The sequence below is a fragment of the Dendrobates tinctorius genome, unplaced genomic scaffold (assembly GCF_039654945.1).
Source record: "Dendrobates tinctorius isolate UK_male_01 unplaced genomic scaffold, ASM3965494v1 ptg000158l, whole genome shotgun sequence".
NCBI lineage: Eukaryota > Metazoa > Chordata > Amphibia > Anura > Dendrobatidae > Dendrobates > Dendrobates tinctorius.
This window is the reverse complement of record NW_027361825.1, coordinates 25945964-25962962: the sequence shown is the minus strand read 5'-3', so window position 1 is coordinate 25962962 and position 16999 is coordinate 25945964.

The window sequence follows — 16999 nt, the reverse complement described above, 5'->3', positions numbered from 1 at the left end:
TGCCAAGGGCCATTTGGATATTTATCCCATCCTTCAGGGGCCGTACAAACTCCGCCCACAAAGTACATCCTGACTCTGGCACTGGTGTCAGGACATAATCTTTCACTGCATGCCCTTCAGTGTTCAGTAGTGAACACTGCATGTGTGTGCTCACTGAGGAAGAAGAAATTAATGAGCTGGTGGCAATCAAAATATAACTCCCTGCCAAAGTACTGTGGTCCCTGAGAATCTGCCCGGGGGCCGGATTAAAGGTCATCGAGGGCCGTAAATAGCCCTGGGGCCTGAGGTTCCCCACCCCTGTTGTAGAGGGTTGTACTCACTCAGCTGCTCTTGAGGTAGGCACAGGAGGCGGTATTCATGCAAAGTCCAGGCAAGTTTATTTAACTTCATAAACTGCCCCAGATGGCAAAACAAAATAGAGACTTGTCAGGCACAAAGTAAAAAACAAACTGAAAACAAATAGTCCATATGGTATTGTGGGTCCACCCGCTCAGGTCAGTGCTTTTAATAACACATACTGAAGGTGAACAAGAACTGCAAGTAAATAGTCCCTATAGCACTGCGGGTCCCCGGCTCAGGTCAGTGTCTTTAACAACACACACTGGAGGTCTCCACACCTCCAGCCACAGACCCCGAATGAGAAACGTGGCCTCCGTTTTATCTGCCAAACCACGGCCCTGGGGTTGGGATATGTGAGGTGAGCATACAGGGTGGGGGAATGTGCGAGAGCGGGTCCCCGCCGAGTGTCCGGGTCAGAATCAAGGGGACCATCACCTAGGTTCCGGGGGAAACTGTTTCCGGGGGATAGAGTTCAGGGACGGACTGGTAAGACTGACAGATGGGCTGGGGGAGGAGCCGGTATAAAAGGGGCGGGGAATGAGAGTCACAGTGAGACAGCAGAACGGGACAGAAGTAGCAGGAGACCGTGGGAGCAACTGAGAGCCAGAGCGACTCACCGGAGCCAGGAAGGAGGCCAGAGACAGGAGAGACACTCCCCCTGGACATCACTGAGACGGCGCCGATACGTCCGTCCAAGAACCTCTGCCCCGCATCGACCAACGGCCACTGCCGCCTTACTCCAGCCCGTGCCTGCAGCCTGCCCGCGGTCACCAGCAGCCGCTGCCGCCTTACTCCAGCCCGTGGCTGCGGCCTGCCCGCGGTCACCAGCAGCCGCTGCCACCTCCCTCCAGCCCGCGGCTGCGGCCTGCCCACGGACACTCGCGGCTGTTGCTGCCTAGCTCCTGCCCGCGGCCTGCCCGCGGGTCCCAGCGGCCGTTGCCGCCTCACGTCAGCCCACGGCTGGGGCCTGTCCCCCGCCGCCCGCAGCTGCCCCACTTCTACCTGTGGCCGCGGCTAGTTCAGTGCCATCAGCGGCCACCACTGTCCCGCTCCAGTCCGCGGCAAGGGCTCCGGCCGTTGCTCGCCGCGGGTCCTCCGTTGCAGTCACTGGCTGCGCAGGTGGCCTGCCATCCGCCACCCTTCATCGCCGCTGTTTGCCCTAAACCGGAGGCTGCGGCCCATCTGTCCAAGGACACTTCCGGGGCCTGTCGTGCCCCTGCATCACCGGAGCGTCGGAACGCTCGAAGTATGCGACAGATCTTCAGCGGCTGGGCCCAGCGGCTGCTACGCCGAAGAACCAACGTCCGAAATGCCAAGGGACGTCAAGCCAGTTAAGTGACACTATATAGTTAAGGACCCGTAGTCGGCCATACGGCGGCCCTATAGTGACCGGCTTTGCCGGACGCCGTGTTCTTATATTCCCGTGTTCGCTTGTATTGAGTCCCTGCGAGGACAATTCCTGTTATCTTGTTTGGTTGCTTAGACTATCCCTGCGGATAGTTACCTATAAGCCTATAAAAGTTGTTACCAAAAACACAAGACCGTCTCACGTCTCGTCACTGCAGAAGCAGGAGAGTCTTTATAACCAAAATGCACCTGCTGCTCCTTTTTCCCCAGGAGAACAAGTTCTCAAGAGAAAAAAAGACTGCATAAGCTGGATAATCAATGGGAAGAGGAGCCCTATACGATTCTGCCCTCGAACTTTGATAATACCAAAATATGCCTTGTTAGCAAAGATGGAGGAGAGACTTCAGCAGCGGAATCCAGGGATCATTTGAAGTTATGCCCTGACTAGTTGAAAGAAAAAGCGGGAGAATCAGATAACATCCTACCTGCGAAGGAAGAAAAGACAGTCAGTACAGTGCTTGGAGAGTTCCCTGCGAATTGGACTAGAGTCAATGATGCAATCGTGGTGCCGTTGTTGTTATTTCCCCAAATAGAAGCACAGGAGGATAGGACTCAAGAAAACCCTGAAGACCGAGAAAATCAGGCAACAGGGGCCACACCAGCAGTGGAGTCAGAGAACCCTCGCCCTGCCAGTGGTGAACCTGTCGTGCCCGTGGCGAGTCCAAGAGTTCACAGATCAGTTAGTGTCCCCGTGCTACGTAGAACTACCAGAAGCATATCTAGAACATTACACACTACACCGGTAGTTAGAACCAGACAAACAGTAAGGCCCAATGCAGTACCAGTGTTACGCAGATCCACTCGTACCACACAGGGTGTACTACCAGTTAGGTTCCGCATCTAAAGTAGAATGTGAATATTGAAATTGAATGTATATATGTAACTGTTGTTTTTCAAGTTTTGTGCCTACAGGTAACCTGTAAGAGTTTCCTTTGGAACTTACCAGTTTTGTTTCATGGACACTGAACCACAGGACCTGTGTGTGGTCAAAAAAACTTTATTTATAAATAGTTCACCATTTGCCAAGCATGGTCCATGGACATAGATGTTGGACTTGTCATCATAGGACCATTTTTGCAGCTCTTGGTTTTTGTACATTTTTCATTTTTAAATCTTGTACAACTATTACTTTTTAAATGTTTATATGTTGTTTTTCATGTTTTTGTTCAGCCCAGTAGTGCTGACTTGCACTAGGGGGGAATGTGGCCCCCCCCTGGAGTATGGTCGCCACACTGGCTTTGCCTTCCTCCAGAGGAGGGTAATACCAGGCTTGGAAGCAGTGATGGTCTCTCCAGCAGTTTACCTATGCATGCAATACAGTTCCACTAAAGGCCACCAGGGGGAACTCTGAACCAGGATTGAGGGGAAGAGTGCTCTCTGAGGGTCAGGAGGAAGGAGTAGTCAGATAGTGTGAGGAGGTCCACGTGTGTAGATGTGTGGAGCGGGGTGGAGGTCGAGCTCCGGGAGGAGAGCTCCCTCACCGCTAGAGCGCAAAGACTGGAGCCTGGTCTCCACGGTGGTACGGATACTAACGGTCCTGCCACAGATACCAGAGGAGTAGGAGGCTGTAAATTCCCTGCTCTCACCAAAGACTTGGGACACAACAGCAATTGAATAGAAAGCAAGGACTAAAGTGAGGAGTCCCCGAGAGAGGCTACAGCTGTCTGTCATACAAGTATAGTTCTAGGAACATCTGAAGAGAGGCATTTCGGAGTAACTAAGTACGGGAGTGCTTCACACTACAAAGCGCTAGGAAGGAGACTGCACAGCCCTTCTGCTGAGAGAGAATCCTGATCTGCTTCCAGGCTAACCTGCTCCAATACCACCTGTAATCAGGACTCTGGACTGCATATACTCAGTAAAGGTACAGAAACTACAACCACTGTGTCTTGTCTGTTCCTTATGCTTTCGGCACGGCTACATCCCCGTGCCAGCCACATCCACACTGCCCTGGGACTACAGCTCCACCTGTAGGGAGCTTTACCATTTAAGCTGCACATATCATCAGTCCCAGCGGATCTGTATGCAGCGTTGGCCTAACACCATATTTGCCAAACACCACAGGTGGCGTCACGAAGTATTCTACCATTAACTACATCTCCCCATTACTTGGGCGCCCAGGGCCACGGACCGGGTCATCGCTGCTGTGACACATTCCCCTGACACCGGCCCGGTATCGAGTACCCCACAGCCCTGGGAGGGCGACCCACATCCTGCGTACCTGCTAGTACCACAGTAGACTGGAAGGTATGGAGGAAGCAACCTTGAGTGTTAACTCGTCGCCAACACACCATGGACTTGGACCTCAAGGAAGCACCCAACACATGAGCACCTTCTTGCTGCACTATCCTCAACATGATGCCCGTATTCTTAGAGTTAGAAATAGTGCTGACTATTGGGTTGCCACTCTGTTAGATCCATGGTACAAGAGTAAATTTCGACAGATGCTTCCCCCCTGGAGAGGGACGCGTACATGCTCGAGTATCAAAACATGCTTATAGACAATCTTAAGAGTGTTTTTCCCCAAGACAGCAGTGAGGCACACAGTGTGCATCCCAGTTCTAGACATCCAACCGCGGGAACATTAAGTCGTCATCGCAAAAACATTAGCAGCAACAGTGTAAGTGGCATAAGCAATTTCTCTGAGTCGTTTAACACATTGTTTAGACCAGCCTATGCACCAGCAGAACAGAGTACAAGTCTGATACGTTGTGAACAGCTGGAGAGAATGGTGCAGGAGTACAGTTTCTGGAGCTCAATATCAATGCCATCAGGGGGGTCTAGGCCCTTTTTCCATTTTGGTCTTCAAAAATGGAAGATTGGCCTGAGCTCGCATGTCACGCCTTGGAGGTTTTGTTATGTCTGGCAGCCAGCGTTCTCTCAGAAGTGTTTTCAGCGCTGCTGGTGGTGTCCTGATTGTTAAGTGCTTCCAGCTGTCCCCTGATAGTGTAGATCACCTAACTTTCATCAAAATGAACAAGTCATGGATCTTTAATGACTTTTGCACCCTAGTCGCAGACTGGGCACTCTAGGTGATGATGTTGTTTTTAGTGTCATGCATTGATCTCACATTATTGCAGTCTGTGACACCTTTGTGGTGGCTTCTGTGCCTGCTGTGGCTACAGCTGCTGATGTTACAATCTTTTGAAATGTGGAGACTCCAAGTTGGGTCTCCATCTGGTGAGTTGCCTATAGTGGAAGGTGTGTTTAACCCCTTCCTGACATCCGACGTACTATCCCGTCCACGGTACCCGGGCCCGTATGACCGTGGACGGGATAGTACGTCGGGCCCTTTAATGCGATACCGCGACAAAAGTCGCGGTGATCGCATTAAAATTCCGACGCCATCTCACCTTAGAAAAGATGGCGTCGGCATCCCGGGCTGCGATCCCGCCCCCCCGGCATCCAGAGCGCTGTGATTGGCTGTTCAATTCTGAACAGCCAATCGCAGCGTTTCTCATTGTTTCAGCCAATCAGCTTGGCTGAAACAATGATGTCCTAGGCGGGGATCGAGTACCGATGTACTCGATCCTAGAGCCGGTGCCTGGCAACGCCAGGCACCGGCAAAAAGCACCCGGATTGGCGCGATCGCCGATCTGATCGATCGCGCCAATCGCAGTGCACAGCGGCGCTATATCGCCGCTGTGCCCTGCCAGTACCGGCCAGGATCGGTGCTATATTAGCACCGATCGTGCTGGAGCCTGATGCAGGCCCAGCAGGGCCTGCAGGAGTTGGCTGGCGCGATCGATTAGATCGGCGATCGCGCCAACCACAGGGCACAGCTGTGGTCACCATGTGACCGCTCTGTGCCCTGCTGGTGACCTGGGCATGACCTGCCTAGTAATCGGAGCTGTGAGCTCCGATTCTAGGCAGTTGCCATGGTCACCAGGCAGATCAGGGATTGGTGGGATCGATGTAATCATTCGATCCCACCAATGACAGGTCACAGCAGCGATGTGACCGCTCTGTGACCTGCCCCCTGACCTGTCTGACCTGTCTGCAGGGGTCCTCACTCTAGCTGAGGATTCCTGCAGAGAGGTCGGACGCAGCAAGAGCTCCTGTGCTGGGTATTGTGGTGCCACAGCTTGTAGCATCACAATCCCTGCAGAAGAAAGAAGAAGAAGAAGAAGAAAGAAAACTACAATTGTAAGTGTTAATTGATCCCTGATCCCCTGCCCAATCTATCTTAACCCCCCCAATCTATCTTCATCCCCCCCTCTTACCCCCCTTCACCCCCCTTTTACCCCCCTCCACCCCACTTTTGCGCCACCTCCGTGCGCAGCCGGCGAGCGTTGATCGGTGACGCAGTTCACCGATCAACACTCGCGCTCGCTTTTTTTTCCTTAGCCCCCTTTGCGCCACTTCCGTTCACACATTCCGCAGCCGCAAAAGTTGGATAAGTGACACACGTCACTTATCCAAGCTTGTGCCTGCCGTTTTTCATTTTTTTCACCCCCCTTTGTGCCACCTAACTACAACCCTAACTGTTGATCCCTGCCCAATCTATCTTCATCCACCCCAATCCCCCCATCCCCCTTCCCCCTATTTTTACCCCCCTCCACCCGACTTTTGCGCCACCTCCGTGCGCAGCTGCCGAGCGTTCATTGGTGACGCAGTTCACCGATCAACACTTGAGCTCGTTTTTTTTTCCTTAGCCCCCTTTGCGCCACTTCCGTACACACATCCCGCAGCCGCAAAAGTTTGATAAGTGACACACGTCACTTATCCAAGCTTGTGCCTGCCGCTTTTCATTTTTTTCACCCCCCTTTGTGCCACCTAACTACAACCCTAACTGTTGATCCCTGCCCAATCTCTCTTCATCCACCCCAATCCCCCCATCCCCCTTCCCCCTATTTTTACCCCCCTCCACCCCACTTTTGCGCCACCTCCGTGCGCAGCCGCCGAGCGTTGATTGGTGACGCAGTTCACCGATCAACACTTGAGCTCGCTTTTTTTTCCTTAGCCCCTCCATACACACATCCCGCAGCTGCGAAACTTGGATAAGTGACACAGTTCACTTATCAGAGTTTGCCGTTTTCCTTTTTTTTTTTTTTCCACCCCCTCCTTGCGCCACCCTGTGCGCACATCCAGCAGCCTAGTTTTGATAAGTGACACTTATCAGCTAGGGCCTGCTGTTTTAGACTTTTTTCCACAGCTTTTTCTTTACAGAAAGTTTACATCAATCACTCCCCCCCCCCTCACGTACACATACAGTTTTCAATAAAGTGTACACCCAAGCACCATATTTACACAAAAATGTCATCAAATTCATCCCAACAGCGCTATTCAGTGGAGGAGGCATATGCTTTACTTGCCTCCGAAACTGATAGCGATTTGGATGACGATCCGACTTTTCTTTATTTTTCGGATTCTTCATCCTCTTCTTCTTCCTCTTCCCCCTCCTCATCTTCCTCCTCGGGTCCTGCGGAACCGCCACGCAGACGCTCCAGGACAGAAGATGAGGCAGCGCCCACCATGCCCGCAGCTGACCCAGTGCTCCCCGTATGGACCTCGCCCCCCGAAAATTACGAGCCACTGATTCCTGATTTTGTGGCAGAATCAGGAATCAAGTTTGACACCACCGGCCTCACAGAAATTGACTTTTTCAAAGTCTTTTTCTCTGAGGATTTTGTTAACCTCATGGTGAAGCAAACTAATTTGTACGCTCGTCAATTTTTGGAGCAAAACCCGTGTTCAACATTTTCAAACTGGTCTCCTGTAGACGCAGTTGAAATGACGCAGTTTTGGGGCCTGGTCCTCCATATGGGGATACTGAAGAAGCCGGAAATTCTGCAATATTGGAGTGTTGATATTTTATACAACACTCCAGTGTTCCGAATGGTCATGGCCCGGACGCGTTTTGAGGCCATTCACAAGTTTCTGCATTATACTGATAATGCAGCGTGTCCCGCACAAAATGACCCCAACTTTGACCGTCTGTTCAAAGTTCGGCCGGTCATCGAACACTTCAACAAAAAGTTTGCTGAAGTGTACGTGCCCCAAAGGGACATCTGCGTGGATGAGTCCTTGGTTCACTTCAAGGGAAGGCTGCGATTCCGTCAATACCTGCCCAGTAAGAGGGCCAGGTACGGAATCAAACTCTATAAGTTGTGTGAGAGTACCTCAGGGTACACCCACAAGTTTAGAGTTTACGAAGGGAAGGACACCCGGATTGAACCCCCTGAGTGTCCTCCTTTCCTGGGAGTGAGTGGGAAAATTGTGTGGGATTTGGTGCACCCACTGCTGGATAAAGGTTATCACCTCTACACTGATAACTTTTATACCAGCATCCCACTCTACAAATCCCTCTCTGAGCGACGTACCGCAGCCTGCGGTACTGTCCGCAAAAATCAGAGAGGCCTCCCGAGGACGCTACTTGGGCAGATGCTCCGAAAAGGTGAGAGCAGAGCCCAATGTAGCGACCACCTGCTGGTGATCAAGTACAAGGACAAGAGAGATGTACATCTCTTGACCACCATACACGGTGATGGCAGTACCCTCTGCACTGTACGGGGTACCTCTACACAGGTCCTCAAACCGACATGTGTAGTGGGGTACAACAAAAAAATGGGGGGAGTTGATCTCTCCGATCAACTCCTCCAACCGTACAATGCATTGAGGAAGGCCAAGGTGTGGTACAAAAAGCTGGCCGTGCACATCGTCCAAATGGCAATGCTCAACGCATTCCTGCTGTCACAATGTGCATGCCCCAGCGATACGGCGTACCTTCATTTCCAGGAGGTAGTGGTTAAGGCCATGATGTTTGGTGCTCAGGAATATTGGGGACTAAATGATCATGTTTGTGGAAAAAATATGATTTTTTATTTTCACGCCCGGGTGTTATAAACTTCTGTGAAGCCCTTGGGGGTTCAAAGTGCTCACCACACATCTAGATAAGTTCCTTAGGGGGTCTAGTTTCCAAAATTGGGTCACTTGTGGGGGGTTTCCACTGTTTAGGCACATCAGACGCTCGTCAAACGTGACATGGAGTCCAATCTCAATTCCAGACAATTTTAGGTTGAAAAAGTCAAACGGGGCTCCTTCCCTTCTGAGCCCTGCCATGTGCCTAAACAGTGGTTCCCCCCCACATATTGGGTATCAGCGTACTCAGGACAAATTTGACAACAACCTTTGGGGTCCAATTTCTCCTGTTACCCTTGGGAAAACAAAATATTGGGGACTAAATGATCATGTTTGTGGAAAAAATATGATTTTTTATTTTCACGCCCCGGTGTTATAAACTTCTGTGAAGCCCTTGGGGGTTCAAAGTGCTCACCACACATCTAGATAAGTTCCTTAGGGGGTCTAGTTTCCAAAATGGGGTCACTTGTGGGGGGTTTCCACTGTTTAGGCACATCAGACGCTCGTCAAACGTGACATGGCGTCCAATCTCAATTCCAGCCAATTTTAGGTTGAAAAAGTCAAACGGGGCTCCTTCCCTTCTGAGCCCTGCCATGTGCCTAAACAGTGGTTCCCCCCCACATAATGGGTATCAGCGTACTCAGGACAAATTTGACAACAACCTTTGGGGTCCAATTTCTCCTGTTACCCTTGGGAAAACAAAATATTGGGGACTAAATGATCATGTTTGTGGAAAAAATATGATTTTTTATTTTCACGCCCGGGTGTTATAAACTTCTGTGAAGCCCTTGGGGGTTCAAAGTGCTCACCACACATCTAGATAAGTTCCTTAGGTGGTCTAGTTTCCAAAATGGGGTCACTTGTGGGGGGTTTCCACTTTTTAGGCACATCAGACGCTCGTCAAACGTGACATGGCGTCCGATCTCAATTCCAGCCAATTTTAGGTTGAAAAAGTCAAACGGGGCTCCTTCCCTTGTGAGCCCTGCCATGTGCCTAAACAGTGGTTCCCCCCCACATATTGGGTATCAGCATACTCAGGACAAATTTGACAACAACCTTTGTGGTCCAATTTCTCCTGTTACCCTTGGGAAAACAAAATATTGGGGACTAAATGATCATGTTTGTGGAAAAAATATGATTTTTTATTTTCACGCCCGGGTGTTATAAACTTCTGTGAAGCCCTTGGGGGTTCAAAGTGGTCACCACACATCTAGATAAGTTCCTTAGGGGGTATAGTTTCCAAAATGGGGTCACTTGTGGGGGGTTTCCACTGTTTAGGCACATCAGACGCTCGTCAAACGTGACATGGCGTCCGATCTCAATTCCAGCCAATTTTAGGTTGAAAAAGTCAAACGGGGCTCCTTCCCTTCTGAGCCCTGCCATGTGCCTAAACAGTGGTTCCCCCCCACATATTGGGTATCAGCGTACTCAGGACAAATTTGACAACAACCTTTGGGGTCCAATTTCTCCTGTTACCCTTGGGAAAACAAAATATTGGGGACTAAATGATCATGTTTGTGGAAAAAATATGATTTTTTATTTTCACGCCCGGGTTTTATAAACTTCTGTGAAGCCCTTGGGGGTTCAAAGTGGTCACCACACATCAAGATAAGTTCCTTAGGGGGTCTAGTTTCCAAAATGGGGTCACTTGTGGGGGGTTTCCACTGTTTAGGCACATCAGACACTCGTCAAACGCGACATGGCGTCCGATCTCAATTCCAGCCAATTTTAGGTTGAAAAAGTCAAACGGGGCTCCTTCCCTTCTGAGCCCTGCCTTGTGCCCAAACAGTGGTTCCCCCCCATATATTGGGTATCAGCGTACTCAGGACAAATTTGACAACAACTTTTGGGGTCCAATTTCTCCTGTTACCCTTGGGAAAATAAAAAAATTGTTGCTAAAATATTATTTTTGTGACTAAAAAGTTAAATGTTCATTTTTTCCTTCCACATTGCTTCTGCTCCTGTGAAGCACCTGAAGGGTTAATAATCTTCTTGAATGTAGTTTTGAGTAGCTTCAGGGGTGCAGTTTTTAGAATGGTGTCACTTTTGGGTATTTTCTGCCATATAGACCCCTCAAAGTGACTTCAAATGTGAGGTGGTCCCTAAAAAAAATGGTTTTGTAAGTTTTGTTGTAAAAATTAGAAATCGCTTGTCAAATTTTAACCCTTATAACTTCCTAACAAAAAAAAATGTTGTTCCCAAATTGTGCTGATGTAAAGTAGACATGTGGGAAATGTTATTTAGTAACTATTTTGTGTCACATATTTCTCTGTTTTAAGGGCATACAAATTCAAAGTTTGAAAATTGCAAAATTTTCAAAATTTTTGCCATATTTCTGTTTTTTTCATAAATAAACGCAAGTTATAGCGAAAATTTTTTACCACTAAAGTGAAGTACAATATGTCACGAGAAAACAATCTCAGAATCGCCTAGATCCATTGAAGCGTTCCAGAGTTATAACCTCATAAAGGGACAGTGGTCAGAATTGTAAAAATTGGCCCGGTCATGAACGTGCAAACCACCCTTGGGGGTGAAGGGGTTAAGGCCTATTATACTATTTCTACTCTGTGGAAATTGATGCCACTTTAATGGTGTATGATAATAATTTATTTAAATCACTTACTTTCAGTCAACTACATGTGTTACTATTCTTACATTTTTCTACTTTTTCTACCAATACTGTAGTTCTGCATGAGACTGATGTGTTGCATATGGTATCAGGGCTCCAAGCTAAGAAGGCTTACATCGATCCCTTAGCCACCAGGTCCTCATTGAAATTTCAATTCCAAGCTGTAAATGCTAGTCCAGACCCTGATACTTATGCATGGCCCATGGCTGACTGCTGCTGTGCCATTTGCAAATTTCTGCTGTGGGTCAATTGATGCCACTTCTCATGGTGTCTGCCCCTAATTTTAGTTGTTTGGAAAGTTTTTTGTCACCTCTTAAAATGTTGGGTATACACTTGGTTTGGCCTCGTATTGAATCTAATGGGGTTTGGGTACGTTCATCGAACTGTTCGGCAAACATGTTCGGCGAACATCTAAACGTTCGGCCAATTGAACCAAGCCTTGAAAGGTTCGATCATCTCTACTCATACTTACTGTTGTTTCGAGAAATACATGTACATTAGTGCCAATGGTCGGATCTCAACCCTATATTTTGTATTGAAGTGTCTAATGAATGTGCGCAAATGTTTACATGATGATAAGGAGCCTGCTGAAAACTGTTCCTGAGTGAAAAGAAAGCATGGGTCTAAAATAGTAGTGTAAAAATTGCAATATTACTAATTTTATACTTTTTATTAAAGATTGTGATATGAAAAATGAAATTGCCAAATTATTTTCTGAAAAAGGACCTGTCAATAGGGATGGGCCAAACCCGAACAGTAAGGTTCCCACTGGTGGGAAATCATTGCCATGAGCTATTTACAAGCTAAAATCATCTGCTGCATCAGACCAGGATGCTGCAAGGGAGCAGAGGGAACGTAAGTAGAATGGTTTATTTTTTTATGTGGGCAGCGTAATGGGGTCCATGTATACCAGGATGGGATTGGGGGAGCCATGTACACCAGAATAGGGATAGGTCGGCTATATATACCAGGATTGGTATGGGGGCCATGTATACAAGGATGGGGATGAGGGGGGCCATGTATACCAGGATGGAGGGCCATGATTAAGACCCACACATGGGTCAAAACGCATAAAGTTTTATTTTCATGAGGGATTAGCTATCCCTTTCTGTTTTGATATCTAATGATGTTTTTAAGAAGATTTGAATAAAGAAAAAGCTTTTTATAATCAAGAAGTTGTGCTGGATAATTATGGATTAATTTTGCATGCGGGCTTGAATGCTATTCCGTGCACCTCCGTGGATAACTGCACCTGCTGTAGATGATTTAAGGGTGAGTTGATAAACTTTTCTTTATATTTCAGGATGGAGGGCCATGTACACAATGATGAGGATGGGGAAATGTATATTAGGATGGTGATGATGGGGCCATGCATACCATCATGGGGTTGAGGGGGCCATGTATACCAGGATGGTGATGAGGGGGCCATGTATACCAGGATGGGGATAGGAGCGCCATGAACACCAGGATGGGGATGATGGGGGCATATATACCAGAATGGGGATGAGGGGGCCATGTATATTAGGATGGGGATGAGGGGATCCATGTATACAAGGATGGGGATAAGGGGGTCACGTGTACCTGAATGGAGATCATATATCAGAATGGGGGCGCCATGTATATGTGGCGCCCCTGAGGGTTCAGTCACCACAGCGGTACTGCACCTCCTCCTGAGGTGTGGTACCCCACCATCCAGGTAAGGTGGAGACACCTGACCACACTCCAACACCTGCATCCCACACACCATAGTAGTGTAGCAAAGCACCTTTGGTGGCTCCCTGCTTGGAACACGAAGAGTGCTGGGAGGTGGGTGGAGCTTAGTCTGCACCAAAGAGCGGGGGATCTTTAGGATTAGAGGAGACTGTGAGAAAAGCTCCTGGAGTGGGATGGATTGAAGGAAGTGCTGCCGCAGACTTCAGTGACCTGGGTCTGCTGGCACTGGAAAGATATATTCAGAAAGCCTAATTCTCCATAAGAAAGAAAGATTAGTATGGAACGTAAGGAGAAGAAGAGAACTAAGGACTAGGGTTAGAGCAGAGCCCTTCCTCAAGTTCTAAGCACATGGCCGGGGTCCGGTCCCCGAGGTTGTATGGCTACTAATGGTCCTGCAGCAGACACCGGAGGAATAGAAGTTGTCACCACTTTATACCTACACAAGACTTGGGGCCACAACAGCAACGTGAGTGAGCCGGGACTTAGTAGCCAGGAGTCCCCGAAGCAGGCTACAGCTGTCTGCCGTACAAGTAGAGTTCTAAGAACATCTGAAAGGAGGAACTCCAGTGTAACTCAGTACTGTGAGTACTTCAAATAGGCGCTAGAAGGGAGACGTTCAGGAAAGGCACATGTTGGCGGAGTGTTGGAACGGAGTACTTCATCTTGCCAGGAAGTTGGCTGGGCTCCTGACCTGGAGGACACGGCACGGATGCGGGCACCTGTACGCACAACAGACTGTGAGTAAAGCTTTGGAACTACATGCCCTGGTGTCCTCCACTTATTCCTGCGCCAACACCCTCAGCACTGCTACATCTCTGTGCCTAACACTGCACCCTCTACGTCTCTTCACTACCTTTCCATCTACACTGCCCTGGGACTACAGCCCTACCTGTGGAGGGCCACAACATCATTGCTGCACCACACCATCAGTCCCAGAGGATCTGTCTGCAGTGTCGGCTTAACATCTTCATTGTCGAACACCACAGGTGGCGTCACGAATCATTCACTCATAAACTTTAATCATCATCCACATGTTCAACCATTCCCCTTTTACAATGGATGCCCAGGGCCACGGACCGGGTCACAGCTACCGTGACATCTCCCATTGAGCTCAACGGGCCCAGTACCAAGTACCCCACTGCCCTGGGTGAGGGCGATACATATACTTGGATTGGGGACATATTCACACCAGGATGAGGGATATTAGTACAGTATTGTGTAACATTACACCTATAACAGTGTCAGCAACAGATTCCCCTCCCCCCCGCCCATAAAAGTACATTACGAACACATTTTTTGCTTCAATTTTTTTTCTGTTTTCCTCCTCCAAAACCTAGGTGCGTCTTATGCTCTGGTGCATCTTACAGTCTGAAAAATATGGTAACTGAAACCTATTGATCTGGAAAATGTTATAAAGTAATTTCTAAAGCTTTGAAACTCCAATGAACCACAATGAAAGCCATTATCCACAAATGGTAAAAACATGGAACAGTGGGGAACCTTCCCAGGAGTGGCTGGCCAACTGAACAAAATTACCCCACTATTTATCCAAGAGGTCACAAAAGACCCCACAACAACAACCAAAGAACTGCAGGCCTCACTTAAGGTCAGTTCATGTTAGGCGTCGGATTCCTTGCACTGCACAGCGGGAATCCAGAGCCAGACATTCTGCGGTCTCCCATTCTTCCTCGGCCGCTCCGGGTGTTGCTCAGCTAATACGACGACCCAGGCTTGCTGCTCAGACTCGCTCTGACAGCCTGGTTGTTGCTGCCACCTCTGGTGCAGCAATGGTAGCGCAACCTGCTTTGCAGGGAACTGCTCCTGAGGCTAAGTCCTCATGCCGTGCTACTGGGCCTGCCCGCAACTTGACCTCTCACTGGAGAGCAGGGGTCACATGCTCAGGTCCTTCGTCGGATCTGATTGGTCCTTCCCAAGCTAATGGAAGGTTCCAGAAGCGCATCGCTATAAAAAGCCCGCAGGGCGGCTCGGCGATGCGCTAGCGTAGACTCATTTTGCTATGTGTGTGAATGGTGACGGATGCATGGACTGGTGACTGACTCATTATGAAACCCCGTCCCTCGGACAATACGTTTGGTGACTGAGTGTGTTCATAGGTTTGCACCAGGTAGAGGCAAGCTACGTCTCAGTGCTCCTTCACCTACACTAGCGTCTGTCGGTGCCCGGTCCTCGGCGCCGGCGCTTGTGGCTTTAGTTGCCGCTTCGCTGCATTAACAGCAGCTATTGGTGTTCGCGGCTACACGCTGACTCCTGTGACGATAACAGGGCCAGCACCTTTGCATGTTTTTCTTGTAAGCGACTCTGTGTCTGAACAGAGCCGCTCCTAGCGTTCGGGTGTCATTAACCCGTGCGTACCACGTCACCTTCTGGTGCATCTGCCATTGCCCAGCAGCGGTCTTACCACCTACCGCACGGTGGTCCCCGGGCGGCGAACGCACCTCTTATTATTTTATATCTGGTGCGTTCCGCCGACCATAACAGTTCATGACTCCACTATAAGAAAGAGACTGGACAAAAATGTTTCCATGGCAGAAATGCAAGCCGAAAACCACTGCTGAGCAATAAGAACATAAAAGCTTGTCTCAGATTTTCTAGAAAACATCTTGATGATCCCCAACACTTTAGGGAGAATACTCTGTGGACTAATGAAACAAAAGTTTAACTTTTTGGAAGGTATATGCCCCATTACATCTGGCATAGAAGTAACACAGCAGTTAAGAAAAGGAACATCATACAACAGTAAAATATGGTGGTGGTAGTGGGATGGTCTGGGGCTGTTTTGCTGCTTCAGGACATGGAAGACTTGCTGTGATAAATGGAACTATGAATTCTGCTGTCTGCCAAAAATTCCTGAAGGAAAATGTCCGGCCATCTGTTCGTGACCTCAAACTGAAGAGCACTTGGGTTATTCAGCAGGACAATGATCCAAAACACAGCAGCAAGTCTACCTCTAAATGGCTTAAGAAAAACTAAACTAAGACTTTGGAGTGGTCTAGTCCAAGCCATCAGCTTAATTTGATTGAAATGCTGGGGTATGACCTTAAAAAGGCGGTGCATGCTCAGAGACCCTCCAATGTGGCTGAATTACAACAATTCTGTAAAGATGAGTGGGACAAAATTCACCTAGAGCATTGTAAAAGACTCATTTCCAGTTAATGCAAACATTTGATTGCATTTGTTGCTGCTAAGGGTGGCCCAACCAGTTATTTGGTTTAAGGGGCAATCACTTTTTCACACAGGACCCAGCAGGTTGCATTATGTGATTACTTGTGTTATCTTTGTCTAATATTTAAATTTGTTTGGTGATCTGAAACATTTAAGTGTGACAAACATGCAAAAGAATAGGAAATCAGGAATAGGGCAAACATTTTTTCACACAACTGTATATACACACACACATACAATCAAGGCCAAAACTGTTGGCACTCTTGAAATTGTTCCAGAAAATGAAGTATTTCTCACAAAAAATTATTGCAATTACACATGTTTTACTATACAAATGTTTCTTCACTTTGTGTGTATTGGAACAACACAAAAAAAATTGATGCCAACTGCCATGATCCAGAACGGGGTTTTGTCTTTATCCCATCCTGGTCAGACAGGGGTTAATTGTATCTGCCTCTCTCCGGGCTGAGGACGGCTATTTAGTTGCCACACGACCGAGGTCCGATGTTGGTGAAAGTTCCGGTCCCTCGGCCTGAGCAGCTGACCTTAGGTTACTCGGTTGATAATCGTGTTTCTTTGTATGTGTGCCCGCTTTGTGTGTGTGACCCAGCTTGCCCCCTGACCTGTGTTTCTATCCTCCATTTTGGTATTGTTTAGCTTGTTCCGGTTATCTGACCCCCTGGCTTGTCTCTGACTACCCTTCCATCTCTCCCCTTGGTTACCACGCTCCCGTCTGGTTTTCTGACCTGTTGGCTTGTTTTCTGACCACGTGTTTGCTGAGACCTCTGGTATAACATGTGCTTGCTGATGATTCTGCTAGTTTGGTTATTCCGCTGGCACCTGGTGGTAGCCTTGCTGTTGCATTGC